The following is an 11,749-nucleotide window of genomic DNA, read 5'->3' as shown; positions in this document are numbered from 1 at the left end:
GTGAAATTTTGAAATTCAAAGAAAAGCAAAAAGTGACAAAGTGAGATTGTTCCCCAATATAAAAAGTCTCAACTTTGGATGAACCTAGCTATTGATCAAAGATGATTTTGGCCAGGGGGTCTTTACCAAAGTTGCTCTCCTTGATGTGCTCTTGGATGACATGCAAAGAGTTGGGAAAGTTTAGTTTGAAAAACTTGAAATAGAGAGGCTCAAAGTAGGGACCAGAATATAAATGGCAGATTTGACCATTATCACATGTGATCCCCAATTGAGTTTGAAAAACATTTGAATTGTGTTTCTTGGATTCCAATAGTTGTGATAAATGTTTAGTAACATTATACAACTAAAGATGAAGGCCAAAATGGTCTAGGGTCAAAATTTATAAAAATGGCATAAGCCATATGTGAGGGTTTTGTGAAGTTCTAACTTTTATTCTTTTATTCCTCTTTGCTTCCTTTTGACAAGGGTGAGGTTTATTTGGTGTTAGATTGAGTTGGGAAAAAGGGTCCAACCATTTTGAGACAAGGTTGGTGCCTAGGTCAAGGTTTGATAAGTTGGCCCTATGTGTATGTGAGGGAAAAATGGAATTATCCCACTATTGGATTCTCTCCATTTGATTTGGACTTGTCTTGACTCTAATGTGATTCTTATTAGTTTAGAAACATTTTCAAACCATTGAAACTATTCCAAAGGTCTAGCTCAAAGATTTGTAAAAATTGGCCAAAACACAAGAGAGGGGACATGTCAATTCTTCTTATTCTTGTAAGGTGCTCCCCTTGCTTTACTTGAGCAAGGTTGAGGGTCAATTTAGGGTTAGATGAGGTTCAGATATGGTTTCACACCATTTGGTTAGGGTAGAAGTGCATAGGACCAGAATTGGGGAAAATGGCTATGTGTCACATATGCCTCTATGCATATGTGGCACTTGATTTTTAATTGGGCTAGGCTTGACCCAATTGATGTTGTTGAGAGTTGAAAAGGTTTATAGGAGTGATCCAACCATTCACTAGAAGTCTTAGGGTCAAGATCCTTAATTTCACAAATTTGATATTTTGCTCTCATATGCCTCTATGGCATTATTACTTTCTTTTCAAAATCTTTTGTTCCACTTTGGATTGTGTGGGAAAAGTACTAGATAAGGTTTAAGAAGGTTTTCCAATTCTCTAAGTAAGGTAGAAAGGCCTAAGGTAAAGTTTTACAAAATAGCCATAGGCATATATGCCTCTTTCTTAAATAAGATTTTTCCCTTTTATTTCACAAAGATTGATGACGAGAGGGATGAGGTTTAGGGTTTGAGTAAGCTTTACAATGGTTCACCACCATTTTGCAAAATAAGAAAAGGTAGGGTTCAAGATTTACATATTAAGGCTATAGGCCCACATATGGCTTTTTCCTTTATTTTAGGTTTCTCAAAAAAAAAGAATCTAAAAGATTGTTGAGAAGGTTAGGGTTTAAGGTTTTTCTTATTTGATTTCTTTCTCTTTTAACTTTATTTGGTTTGTGATCTTCACTTGATCACTCTAGGGTTTTAGGGTGTATCACACAAGTATAATAACACTCATCATGGCAAAAATACAAGTAATAGGTAGGAGCACTAAGCATAGCACTCTATGTAAGAAAAGTTTTTGTTGGTCCTCATTTTTGGTAAAAAGGAAATTCATTTTCTCTTTATTTTGAAATTTGGGGTGTTACAACGCCAGTATCTCTTTAATCAGGGAGGCTGACGTCCTCCGGATGCTTTCAGCGTCACCTTCCTCTTTGGCGTCAGGGCTTCGTTTAAAGCTACTTTGCTTAGCTCATCCTTGTCCTCTAGCTCTTGAGAGGATCTTTGACCAGTCTTGCCGACGTGCTACAGTGCACATCTTACCGGCAATCCGGTGTCTTCTTAGCTCATTCCGGTATGCCCCTCTTGGGGATACCGGTAAGATTTACTTAGCCAAAAGCTTAGCTTCACAGTCCGGAATAAACTTTAAACCGGTATCTTGATGGCTCAAACCATCCGGTTTGGCATGCCTTTGGCATACCGGGGGTCATCCCCCCAACATTAGTCCCCGAAGCTGGTATAGTCCCGTGGATCTCATCCGACGGACCATGCCAGGTTCCCATCTCACAAGGTACTGGTTTAATCCTTCCGGCACCCTGTTCGATTCTCCCGGCATCTCTGCCAGACTTTCTTTTTCTTTCTTTCCGGACCCTTCTGGTATCTATAACATTAAATTCCTCCTCGGTGAAGTCGAGAATTTCTCGGGTACAGTGCATGTCCGAGACATGCGCACTGTTTCTGACGCGCCAGTGCCAGGGGTCACTTCCCTTCGGCTTCTGTGCTAGCATTTATGGCGCCGCACTGGATCCTTGCTGCCGTTCCGGATCCGTACGGCCTCCCTGTGGCATTCTACTTTCCGCGCGTGTATCATCGCGCCACGTGGCAGCCCACGAACTGAACCGCCGCGGCCCAGCGGTTGCCAGCCCACTACTTCTTTTTCCTATTTAAGGGGAGAGCGGTTCCTTCCCCTCTTCTTCTCCGCACTCACCACTTCTCGCGCGCCCAGAGCTCTCGCCCGTTGCGCTCCTGCCGCCTTCGTTTGCCGCCAGAGCACCGCCGCCCGGCGAACCTCCGCTGCGACTCAGCCGAGCCTCGCTGCGCAGAGATTCTCTGCAGCACATCCGCTTCTGCTGCGTCGGATGCTCCCCGGCCACTCCGTTCTTCTTCCTCGCCAGACCTCGTCGGCGACTGCGAGTCTGCCGCTTCTCCGGCGACCATCGTCCTCATCGTTTCGCGCCGCCTCAGGTTAGCCCCAATGCCTCTTTGTTCTCTCCTTTGTTGCCTTCTTGTTCCTGGCCAGTTGGGGATTTACTTTCTCTTTTTCCCGTGATTTTTCTCTTACTCGTAGATCTTCGCGCGAGGCTAGATCTTGGGAAATCGGTTTTTAGGTAGACTCCGGTGTCTTTTAGACTTGCATGTCTAGTGAAGACTATCTGTCTGAGTCCTCTGCTAGCAGTTCTCGCAGCGAAACCCCCTCCATATATCTCGAGGAACAAATCTCTGCCGGCCAGATGGAGTCTTCTTCCAACGTTCCGGACACCGCTGCCGATAGGGGTAAAGAGGCCAGCAGCTCCGGCCAAGGTTCCGGAGCGGATCCTGCCCCAATCACTCGCGGAGCCTGGAAGGGCTCAGATGTGACGCAGGCTGAGATTGACTGGCTGTACCGCTCCCGGAGGATACCGGCACAAGTATCTTGCCGGTTTCCGCGCGACGAGGTTGAACCGGTGCTTGAACCCAGTGAATTCGTTGTTTTCCTTGCTCCTTCAGAGCGCGGCTTCGACCTTCCTGCTTCCGACTTCTTTCGCCAGTTCCTGGATTTTTACCAACTCCAACCTCACCACCTTCCTGGCAATGCCATCTTCTACCTTTCCTATTATGTTTCTTTCATGGAGGGCTACATAGGTCTCCGCCCTACTCGCGAAACCTTTGCTCGCTTCTTTTCCCTCCGGATCAACTTCGTCCAGGGGAAGGAGATTCCTAAGCCCAAACCCCCCGTTCAATGCGGGTCTTGCATCATCGGCTCCCGTCAAGGGAGCCCTTTCTTCAAATTCTCCGGTCTCGAGTCATGCCGGGCATGGCAACAGACCTTCTTTTATGTGAAGAACAAGGGCGCCACAGATTTCATTAATCTGCCGGCTTTCAATCCAGGGACGCCCACGAAGGCCAACTGGGGCTTCAATCCGGGGAACAATCATATTGAAACCAAATGGATTGTTCGCTTCATGGAGCAGCTGAGGAAGGACTCAAACATCTGCTCCGACGACATCATCCGCACCTTGATTTCACGCCGGGCTCATAAGATAAGCGAGATGTACGGCCCTCGCGACCCCACCAAGATCACCGGCCTCCCTTTAAGCAAGGAGGATATAGTCCTCAAGGCTAGGCAGATTTGCCAGACTGACATGCCGATGGACTGGGAGTGGGGCTTCCTTCCCCTCAGCTCCACCAATCCTCCAACTCGTGAAGTAAGAGCTTGTGCAATCCAGATTGTTTTTCCGGTAGCTTTTAATGTGTAGCTAACTGTCTTTCTATTCTTTTTCAGGCCAAGGAGCGCTTTCCTCGTATCGCCGCGGAGGAACGAGGTCCTTGCCGCAAGCGGGATTTGGACAAGGTTGATCCGGACCCCTACGCGCCCTGGACCCAACTCAAGATGGGCGGCACCCACGCTTCGCGCCCCGGTAACTTTTCAACCAAGGACTCCGATTCTGATGATGAGGTCACTATTCTTTAGGTAGTTTATTCTTTCGCCTCCTCATATATTGTCTTGCTGTAGATGCTCCCTCAGCCAGCGCCAACCCACAGGTCGTGGACCACGCTACCCCGTTGCAGGCCGAGGTTGGCCAGGAGTTCTTGGATAAACTCGCCTCTCAGGGCAAGAAGAACAAGGCTCCGACACCTGAAGCCGGCTCAAGTCACACTCCTCCCGCCAAGCGCGCCCGGCAAGAAGTTGTCGGCGGGAAGACGGTTTCCAAGAAGCACTACCGGAGGCGAGAAATGCCGGTTGCTTCCGGGTAAGTTTCCACTTTCTTCTTTGTTTTTGTTCGGCGAATTTCTTTTTCCAGTTGCCTTTTCCAACTCTTTCCTTTTTCTCCGTTCAGGGCTGTGCTCAAGATCTCCAAGAGAGCCACCGGCATGAGGCCGAAAAGCTCTGAGGAAACCGCGAGGACCTCACCTCCTCCTCAACCAAGCCCGGTACCATCTGGTGCCGGCAACTCTTCTGCCTCCCCCCTGGGAGGCACCACAAGTGCGGGGCGCGCGGCCCCTGAACCTTCAGAACACCGCGCGGAGGAGGACATTGTCTCCCCTCCAGAGACTCAAGACACCGGCGCCAGCAACACCGGCGCCGATACTGAAGCTGCCGGGAGGGCGGAACCTCCGGTTCCTCCCGCCCCAAAAAAAAGAAGAAGAAGACCCCAGCTTCCTCCCCCTCGAAGACCGTGCCGGATTCTTCCATGCCGGCCAGCTCCACTCTGGCACAGGACGTGCCTGACGCCCCTGCACCGCCCAAGACTGCGCCAAAGCCTCCACCGGCTGCTTCTACCGGCGAGCCTGTCGCCGCCAAGCCAAGATCCTGCGGCGGCCAAGCCTACAGTGATACGTCTCCGACGTATCGATAATTTCTTATGTTCCATGCCACATTATTGATGTTATCTACATGTTTTATGCACACTTTATGTCATATTCGTGCATTTTCTGGAACTAACCTATTAACAAGATGCCGAAGTGCCAGTTGCTGTTTTCTGCTGTTTTTGGTTTCAGAAATCCTAGTAAGGAAATATTCTCGGAATTGGACGAAATCAAAGCCCAGGGGCCTATTTTTCCACGGAGCTTCGAAGACCGAAGAACACACGAAGTGGGGCCACGAGGTGGCGACACCACGTGGCGGCGCGGCCCGGGGGGCCCGCGCCGCCCTATGGTGTGGCCCCCTGCCGGCCCCCCGACTCCGCCCTACCGCCTACCAAACCCCTCCGTGACGAAAACCCCCCGCCCGACAACCACGATACGGAAACCCTTCCAGAGACGCCGCCGCCGCCGATCCCATCTCGGGGGATCCAGGAGATCGCCTCCGGCACCCTGCCGGAGAGGGGAATCATCTCCCGGAGGACTCTACGCCGCCATGGTCGCCTCCGGTGTGATGTGTGAGTAGTCTACCCCTGGACTATGGGTCCATAGCAGTAGCTAGATGGTTGTCTTCTCCCCATTGTGCTATCATTGTCGGATCTTGTGAGCTGCCTAACATGATCAAGATCATCTATCTGTAATCCTATATGTTGCGTTTGTTGGGATCCGATGAATAGAGAATACTTGTTATGTTGATTATCAAAGTTATGCTTATGTGTTGTTTATGATCTTGCATGCTCTCCGTTACTAGTAGATGCTCTGGCCAAGTAGATGCTTGTAACTCCAAGAGGGAGTACTTATGCTCGATAGTGGGTTCATGCCAGCATTGACACCTGGGACAAAGGATGTAAAGTTCTAAGGTTGTGTTGTGCTGTTGCCACTAGGGATAAAACATTGATGCTATGTCTAAGGATGTAGTTGTTGATTACATTACGCACCATACTTAATGCAATTGTCTGTTGCTTGCAACTTAATACTGGAGGGGGTTCGGATGATAACCTGAAGGTGGACTTTTTAGGCATAGATGCAGTTGGATGGCGCTCTATGTACTTTGTCGTAATGCCCAATTAAATCTCACTATACTCATCATGATATGTATGTGCATTGTCATGCTCTCTTTATTTGTCAATTGCCCAACTGTAATTTGTTCACCCAACATGCTGTTCGTCTTATGGGAGAGACACCTCTAGTGAACTGTGGACCCCGGTCCAATTCTCTTTACTGAAATACAATCTACTGCAATACTTGTTCTACTGTTTTCTGCAAACAATCATCTTCCACACAATACGGTTAACTCTTTGTTACAGCAAGCCGGTGAGATTGACAACCTCACTGTTTCGTTGGGGCAAAGTACTTTGGTTGTGTTGTGCAGGTTCCACGTTGGCGCCGGAATCCCTGGTGTTGCGCCGCACTACATCCCGCCGCCATCAACCTTCAACGTGCTTCTTGGCTCCTCCTGGTTCGATAAACCTTGGTTTCTTTCTGAGGGAAAACTTGCTGCTGTGCGCATCATACCTTCCTCTTGGGGTTGCCCAACGAACGTGTGAAATACACGCCATCAAGCTCTTTTTCTGGCGCCGTTGCCGGGGAGATCAAGACACGCTGCAGGGGGAGTCTCCACTTCTCAATCTCTTTACTTTGTTTTTGTCTTGCTTAGTTTTATTTACTACTTTGTTTGCTGCACTAAATCAAAATACAAAAAAATTAGTTGCTAGTTTTACTTTATTTGTTATCTTGTTTGCTATATCGAAAATACAAAAAAATTAGTTTACTTGCATTTAATTATCTAGTTTGCTTTATTGTCTTGCACTCTATATTAAAAATACAAAAAAAATTAGTTACTTTTGTTACCATGTCTAGCTCTGAACCTGTTACTTCTTCACCTGAAGAATTAGTCTTCACTTTTAAACAAGGGGATGAGGAGAGTTTTAAGGATGCTTGGTCTAGAATTTTTTCTTCTTATCGTAAAACTGAACCTCAAATGACTCTAAGTTTGCTCCTTAGTAATTTTTATTTTGGTCTTATGGTTCGCTATAGATATGCTTTGGATACTTTGGTGGGAGGAGATTTCCTTCATTGCAATGGGGATCAAGCTTTTAATGCCATAAAGAAGTTGGTTGCATCACATGATTCAGCTAATAACTTTGATTCAGTCCTCACTAGCATATATAGTAGATTAAATAATCTAGAGATAAGTACATCTCGCTTGAATGATAACTATTGCCACGTTCGTAATCGTCTTGAACAAGTTTTAGTGAACTCTAAACTCTCATTGTGGGATCCTATTTGTTAAAATTGTTATCGGTGATCGAACCCTCCATGCCTACTGTGATATTATGTATGAATTTTGCCTTATGCCTGAAAGTATTTATAAATCTTTGAAACTTTGGGGAGTTGAGGAAGGAGGAGAAGAAATAACTCTCATTGATAACTCTACCATAACTCCTAAAGGAATAGCTGCAGGTGTGCATACAACTATTCGTGGAAGAACAATATCCATTGATTATCTTGTTGTTGAAACAGGAAAACTCACACTCGGAAGATCCCTGCTGAAACTATTGGGAGCAGTCATTGATGTCGGAGAAGGCACTCTGAAATTCACCTCTATACCGGGAGAAACTCATATATTTCCTAAACCAAAGGGAAAGAAAAACAACAAGAAAGGTAAGGGTAAAGCCCAAGGTAAGGTTGATGCACCATCTCTTGATAATACTTGATGCACACTTTCTGCGCCTAGCTGAAAGGCGTTAAAGAAAAGCGCTTATGGGAGACAACCCATGTTTTTACCTACAGTACTTTGTTTTTATTTTGTGTCTTGGAAGTTGTTTACTACTGTAGCAACCTCTCCTTATCTTAGTTTTGTGTTTTGTTGTGCCAAGTTAAGCCGTTGATAGAAAAGTAAGTACTAGATTTGGATTACTGCACAGTTCCAGATTTCTTTGCTGTCACGAATCTGGGTCCACCTCCCTGTAGGTAGCTCAGAAAATTATGCCAATTTACGTGCATGATCCTCAGATATGTATGCAACTTTCATTAAATTTGAGCATTTTCATTTGAGCAAGTCTGGTGCCATTTTAAAATTCGTCAATACGAACTGTTCTGTTTTGACAGATTCTGCCTTTTATTTCGCATTGCCTCTTTCGCTATGTTGGATGAATTTCTTTGATCCACTAATGTCCAGTAGCATTATGCAATGTCCAGAAGTGTTAAGAATGATTGTGTCACCTCTGAATATGTCAATTTATAATGTGCACTAACCCTCTAATGAGTTGTTTCGAGTTTGGTGTGGAGGAAGTTTTCAAGGATCAAGAGAGGAGTATGATGCAACATGATCAAGGAGAGTGAAAGCTCTAAGCTTGGGGATGCACCCGGTGGTTCACCCCTGCATATATCAAGAAGACTCAAGCGTCTAAGCTTGGGGATGCCCAAGGCATCCCCTTCTTCATCGACAACATTATCAGGTTCCTCCCCTGAAACTATATTTTTATTCCATCACATCTTATGTGCTTTTTCTTGGAGCGTCGGTTTGTTTTTGTTTTTTTTTTGTTTTGTTTGAATAAAATGGATCCTAGCATTCACTTTATGGGAGAGATACACGCTCCGCTGTAGCATATGGACAAGTATGTCCTTGGTTTCTACTCATAGTATTCATGGCGAAGTTTCTCCTTCGTTAAATTGTTATATGGTTGGAATTGGAAAATGATACATGTAGTAATTGCTATAAATGTTTTGGGTAATGTGATACTTGGCAATTGTTGTGCTCATGTTTAAGCTCTTGCATCATATGCTTTGCACCCATTAATGAAGAAATACATAGAGCATGCTAAAATTTGGTTTGCATATTTGGTTTCTCTAAGGTCTAGATAATTTCTAGTATTGAGTTTGAACAACAAGGAAGACGGTGTAGAGTCTTATAATGTTTTCAATATGTCTTTTATGTGAGTTTTGCTGCACCGGTTCATCCTTGTGTTTGTTTCAAATAAGCCTTGCTAGCCTAAACCTTGTATCGAGAGGGAATACTTCTCATACATCCAAAATACTTGAGCCAACCACTATGCCATTTGTGTCCACCATACCTACCTATGCTACACGGTATTTTCCGCCATTCCAAAGTAAATTGCTTGAGTGCTACCTTTAAAATTCCATCATTCACCTTTGCAATATATAGCTCATGGGACAAATAGCTTAAAAACTATTGTGGTATTGAATATGTAATTATGCACTTTATCTCTTATTAAGTTGCTTGTTGTGCGATAACCATGTTTACCGGGGAACGCCATCAACTCATTGTTGAATTTCATGTGAGTTGCTATGCATGTTCGTCTTGTCTGAAGTAAGGGCGATCTACTCTGAGTTGAATGGTTTGAGCATGCATATTGTGAGAGAAGAACATTGGGCCGCTAACCGAAGCCATGTTCCATGGTGGAAGTTTCAGTTTTGGACAAACATCCTCAAATCTCTAATGAGAAAAGAATTAATTGTTGTTGAATGCTTTAAGCATTAAAAGAGGAGTCCATTATCTGTTGTCTATGTTGTCCCGGTATGGATGTCTAAGTTGAGAATAATCAAAAGCGAGAAATCCAAATGCGAGCTTTCTCCTTAGACCTTTGTACAGGCGGCATAGAGGTACCCCTTTGTGATACTTGGTTAAAGCATATGTATTGCGGTGATAATCCAGGTAGTCCAAGCTAATTAGGACAAGGTGCGGGCACTATTAGTACACTATGCATGAGGCTTGCAACTTATAAGATATAATTTACATGATGCATATGCTTTATTACTACCGTTGACAAAATTGTTTCATGTTTTCAAAATCAAAGCTCTAGCACAAATATAGCAATCGATGCTTTTCCTCTATGAGGACCATTCTTTTACTTTCAATGTTGAGTCGGTTCACCTATTTCTCTCCACCTCAAGAAGCAAACACTTGTGTGAACTATGCATTGATTCCTACATACTTGCTTATTGCACTTATTATATTACTCTATGTTGACAATATCCATGAGATATACATGTTACAAGTTGAAAGCAACCGCTGAAACTTAATCTTCTTTTGTGTTGCTTCAATGCCTTTACTTTGAATTATTGCTTTATGAGTTAACTCTTATGCAAGACTTATTGATGATTGTCTTGAAGTGCTATTCATGAAAAGTCTTTGCTATATGATTCACTTGTTTACTCATGTCATACACATTGTTTTGATCGCTGCATTCACTACATATGCTTTACAAATAGTATGATCAAGATTATGATGGCATGTCACTCCGTAAATTATCTCGTGTTATCGTTTTACCTGCTCGGGACGAGCAGAACTAAGCTTGGGGATGCTGATACGTCTCCGACGTATCGATAATTTCTTATGTTCCATGCCACATTATTGATGTTATCTACATGTTTTATGCGCACTTTATGTCATATTCGTGCATTTTCTCGGAACTAACCTATTAACAAGATGCCGAAGTGCCGATTCTGTTTTCTCTGCTGTTTTTGGTTTCAGAAATCCTAGTAAGGAAATATTCTCGGAATTGGACGAAATCAAAGCCCAGGGGCCTATTTTTCCACGGAGCTTCCAGAAGACCGAAGAACACACGAAGTGGGGCCACGAGGTGGCGACACCACGTGGCGGCGCGGCCAGGGGGCCCGCGCCGCCTATGGTGTGGCCCCCTCGTGCCCCCCCGACTCTGCCCTTCCGCCTACAAATAGCCTCCGTGACGAAAACCCCGATCCGAGAACCACGATACGGAAAACCTTCCAGAGACGCCGCCCCCGCCGCTCCCCTCGCGGGGGATCCAGGAGAGCGCCTCCGGCCCCCTGCCGGAGAGGGGAATCATCGCCCCGCGGACTCTACGCCGCCATGGTCGCCTCCGGTGTGATGTGTGAGTAGTCTACCCCTGGACTATGGGTCCATAGCAGTAGCTAGATGGTTGTCTTCTCCCCATTGTGCTATCATTGTCGGATCTTGTGAGCTGCCTAACATGATCAAGATCATCTATCTGTAATCCTATATGTTGCGTTTGTTGGGATCCGATGAATAGAGAATACTTGTTATGTTGATTATCAAAGTTATGCTTATGTGTTGTTTATGATCTTGCATGCTCTCCGTTACTAGTAGATGCTCTGGCCAAGTAGATGCTTGTAACTCCAAGAGGGAGTACTTATGCTCGATAGTGGGTTCATGCCTCGCATTGACACTGGACGATGACGAGAAAGTTCTAAGGTTGTGTTGTGCTGTTGCCACTAGGGATAAAACATTGATGCTATGTCTAAGGATGTAGTTGTTGATTACATTACGCACCATACTTAATGCAATTGTCTGTTGCTTGCAACTTAATACTGGAGGGGGTTCGGATGATAACCTGAAGGTGGACTTTTTAGGCATAGATGCAGTTGGATGGCGGTCTATGTACTTTGTCGTAATGCCCAATTAAATCTCACTATACTCATCATGATATGTATGTGCATTGTCATGCTCTCTTTATTTGTCAATTGCCCAACTGTAATTTGTTCACCCAACATGCTGTTCGTCTTATGGGAGAGACACCTCTAGTGAACTGTGGACCCCGGTCCAATTCTCTTTACTGAAAT

Source organism: Lolium perenne, chromosome 4, assembly GCF_019359855.2.
Source record: "Lolium perenne isolate Kyuss_39 chromosome 4, Kyuss_2.0, whole genome shotgun sequence".
NCBI classification, from domain to species: Eukaryota; Viridiplantae; Streptophyta; class Magnoliopsida; order Poales; family Poaceae; genus Lolium; species Lolium perenne.
This window is presented reverse-complemented; position numbering follows the sequence as displayed.